We start from the raw sequence: 4,478 nt of genomic DNA, 5'->3' as shown, positions 1-4,478 counted from the left end.
CACCTGGAGTGCTGCGTCCAGCTCCGAGGCACGCAGCACAGGAAAGACCTGCTGAAGCGAGTCCAGAGAGAGACGCAAAGATGATCAGAGAGCTGGAGCAGCACCTCTCCTGTGAAGACAGGCTGAGAGAGCTCGTGATGTTCAGCCTGAAGAAGAGATGCTCTGGAGGCACCTTACACCAGCCTTTTAGTACCTAAAGGGGACCTGCAAGAGAGCTGCAGAGGGACTTTTTACATGGGCATATAACTGTAAGACAAGGGGGAATAGCTCTAAACTGAAAGAGGGTGGATTTAGACTAGACGTAAGGAAGGTATCTTTTACAGTGAGGGTGGAAAGACATTGGAACAGGTGGTGGATACCCCATCCCTAGAAGTGTTCTTGGCCAGGTTGGACGGGGCTCTGAGCAACCTGATCTAGTCGAAGATGTTTAGCAGGATGCTCCACCCTGGAATGTGGTCAAGCAACTTGGACAATGCCCTGTTTACAAGGCTAACAGTGGTGGACTGAGAGGGCATCAAGCTGGTTTTGGTGTTGAATTATGATAAAACCAGTCTGACACATCAACCCCAAATTAATACCCTGACAGTGAGGCAAAGATTTGGCAGATAAGCTGCTAAGTTGACCTGGAGATATAGGACTGGCAGTCAGTCACTTTAAAAGTTCAGTCCACTTTCATATGGTTACGTTCTTCTAATACTTCATACACACTTCTTGGAGTGTGTATGAAGATTCCTCCTTTGGGTGGGGACACCCCTCAAAGTTAGTCCTTAAGGGTGAGTGAGCAAAAGAGATTTTGCCCATGGTCGTTGGTATGGGTGAGTTACATCAATCTGTAATAATGATTCCTTTTTGCTAGTTTTAATAGAATTGCTTTAATATAGTTTCTTTAATAGAGTGCACTGTGCTATCCTATCCTATCCTAGTAGTTTCAGCTTCTATAGTGTGTAGTAAATAATTCTGATTAAGATCTTTTTGTCTAATCGTTTATCATAATGAATCAGCCATTTTTATATAAATATACCTGGTTTGCCATCATTTATCCTGCAGGACAAAAGTTCAATCACGCCTCTATAATTTCTTAGACTGAAACCATTTACAGTCTGAGGCTGAGATTGGATCCAGCCATACCTTGGCTCCTCTCTGAGAAGGAATTTAGAAAGCAAGGGGGTCCTTTCTGCACCTCATGACTCAGTGGAAGGGTTTCTCCAACTCCCACCCGTGACAAGAAGTCCCTGCTTATTGCAGAGGGATGGCCTAGATGGCTAACTTTAAAGGCCCCTTCCAACGAACTATTCTATCATCCTATGATCCTATGATTCACTGGTGACATGTAAACTATAAATATCCCAGGCAGGTGAGAAGCAGTGAAAGACACACCCTATCAAGTAATGGTTACTGGGTGACCTTTTATTACGGCCTAGGTAAGCCTTGTTTTTCCCAGTCCTGGTATTAGCAGGGCCCTACCTTTGCAGTTCTCACCTTGACTTTGCTCAGGTAACACAAAGTACAGGGCCCTCTCTGTACATGTACACCTTGTTTTTACAGGACAGAGCAAAGCAGCATAAATAAGAAACCTTATTTATGAGCATGGCCTAAACTAGGGAGGGAGGCACTAAGTGGTCAAATCCAGCCCATAAAATGAGCCTGTCTAACCTGCTACATTTAGCCTCAAAAGACAAAGCCAACAGAGTGCAAGAGCTGAACAGTTGACCTGCACTGAGATAAATTCAAGTATTTTAGTACATCAGATGTGATCCTATCTGGTTTGTAAGGTGGTGGCCCAACAGAGACATCGATTTCCAGTGCTGAAAGGTTTGGTCCATCCAGGCTTATAGAGATCACTGATGAGCCACTGTAATGGATGTGTCAGAGACAGCAGGGCAATTGATAGAGCATTTCCACTTTGCAGAGCACCTGTGTGTGTAAGGATGTCAAATGTATATTTGGCAAACAAAGGCACACTTTGCATTGTGCCAAAAATTCAGCCTGTAAAGCTTCAAAATACATTAAGTAAAATTTATGGATATCTACAAAGACTAATGTAAGCATGCAGTAAGAGTACTTTTGACTTTTTATTAGAGTTTATCATTTATTACAGTTTATTACTATTTATCATTTTCATGCAAAATATTACAGTGATATCTCTGAGCTTTTTGCAGCATTTCTTAGTACAAGTGGGAGACATGGGCAAGGATGATGTTATCTTCTTACAGCCAAATACAGAGGCAGGTTTGAATTCTTGTAGGCCACTTACAGAGAGGGATTAAGAATGAAGATGTAAATTTCTACTAATGTTGTTTATCAGGACTGACTTGAATTACATATGAAGTAATCACTATGCAGCTTTGGAATAATTTTGATTAATATGAAGGAAAGTTTCTGCTCCATCTAGATTTTTAACTATTTTTATTGGGAAGTATGAACGTGTTGCAAATGATTGTGCTTACACATCATTTTACAGAACATTTCTTCTTAACACAATTCAGTTCAAAGCTTGATCCATTCATACAAGAGGAAATGGGATCAAGGCCTAATCAGGAAATATTTAAGAGACTAAAACAGAAGACTTATTTTTGAGAATTAAAACTTAGTAACAAGACATAGGAATATTAAGTCACTGTTCATATCTTTCTGAATCAAAACCTACCAAAACCCATTTTCTTAATCAGTGCTTGTACAGCTGTGCAAGAATAATGATTTTTCCCAGGGCAGCAGGACATTGCTTTGATATTCTGCTCATATATAAAACTGTTAAATTTAGACAAAGAAGATTGAAGGGGCATTAATCTTCACACCCCAAAAGGCAGCTGCAAACAGAAAGAAATAATCTCTTTCCACCAGGGCTACGTGCAGAGAGGGTAAGAAACATGCTGGTACTGCATCATCAGACAAAGTCACTCTCACCAGCACTTAGCAGTGCCACAATAACCATTGAACCTGATGATCTTAAAGGTCTTTTACAACCTGAATGATTCTATGATCCTATAATGCCTCCGTGGCACAAGCCTGCGTCATGCCGGCAGGTTGTGCATTACAACTTGGGTCCCTACCCTCTTCCAAATTGTTTCTCTTTTAGCTGGGGACTTTCTGGGGTAATGAACGCTGGAACAGTGTCTTAAGAGATTGTAAGGTGTTACGTCATTGCAGGTTGCTAAGGACAAATAAGATGAACTTTGGCCAACGAAGCTGATTCTTGCATGGCTGAGAAGTGATGTGAATGGCCTTTGCTGGGTCTGCCTGGCAGCATGGGCTTTGCTAGATGTGTAACAGGGAACTTACTCTGAGCAGGCTGGGGGATGCCACAGAGGCTATACAATCCCTTACCACTTCTGCCCTTGCAGCCACCCAGCTTTCCTAGGCTGGTTTTCAGAATATTAACAGTGAGTGTGATGGTACAGCTGGCTATGACTACAGACAGATACCTTCAATAGCTGGTGATGAGCCAGGCCAGAGGAGATTTCTAGGCACTGCTTCCTTCCTTTTAGGAAACTTGTCCAAGTAGACCTAACAGTGATTGTGTTGAAGCAAAGCACTATCCTGTTGCTGCTGTCCTGGAAATAGGGCATTTTAGTCACAATACTATTTTCCAGATAAACATTACATATAAAATTGAGATGTAAAAGGCAGCAGGTCACATACAAAGTATGTAAATTTGTATCTACAGTGACTTACAGGACTGGGATCATTTTAATTTGTTTGCTTATGGTTCGGTTAATTTGTTGTATTTTTTTCCTGTTTCTTAAGTTAGTTCCTGAGATAAAAACAAATGCCACCTATTTAATTTCACAGAGTCACAGAATCAATTAGGTTGGAAAAGACCTCTGAGATCGAGTCCAATCTACAACCAAACACCAAGTCAACTAAACCATGGCACTGAGTGCCACGTCCAGTCTTTCCTTAAACACCTCCAGGAATGGTGACTCCATCACCTCCCTGGGCGGCCCATTCCAGTGTCTAATCAGCCCTTCTGTGAAGAAACTCTTCCTGATGTCCAACCTAAGCCTCCTCTGGCGCAGCTAAAGGCCATGCCCTCTTGTCCTGTCACTTGTTGCCTGGGAGAAGAGGCCGACCCCCAGCTGGCTACACCCTCATTTCAGGGAGTTGTAGAGAGTGATAAGGTCACGCTGAGCCTCCTTTTCTCCAGGCTAAACAACCCCAGCCCCCTCAGCCGCTCCTCACGGGACATGCGCTCCAGAACCTTCAACAGCTTCGTTGCCCTTCTCTAGACTCTACTTCATCCATTTGTTTTGCCGCTGGCTTACTGTTTGGTTTGGGTTTTTTCTCCCACCGATCCCTCGGTTACTTCCCGAGATAAAAACAAAAGTCAGCTATTTAACTTCTCCCATTCGCATTACCGGAAGCCCAGCGCAGCCCTGCGCCCGGCGCTGTCCCTCAGCCCCCGGGAAGGGGCGGCCGGGCGGGAGTTCCGCCGCCTCGCCTCGCCTCGCCCCGCAGGCGGCCCCGGGGGGCTCCGCACC

This window comes from Corvus brachyrhynchos, unplaced genomic scaffold (genome assembly GCF_000691975.1).
Source record: "Corvus brachyrhynchos isolate BGI_N302 unplaced genomic scaffold, ASM69197v1 scaffold106, whole genome shotgun sequence".
Taxonomy (NCBI): Eukaryota; Metazoa; Chordata; class Aves; order Passeriformes; family Corvidae; genus Corvus; species Corvus brachyrhynchos.
Note: the sequence above shows the minus strand (reverse complement) of the source record.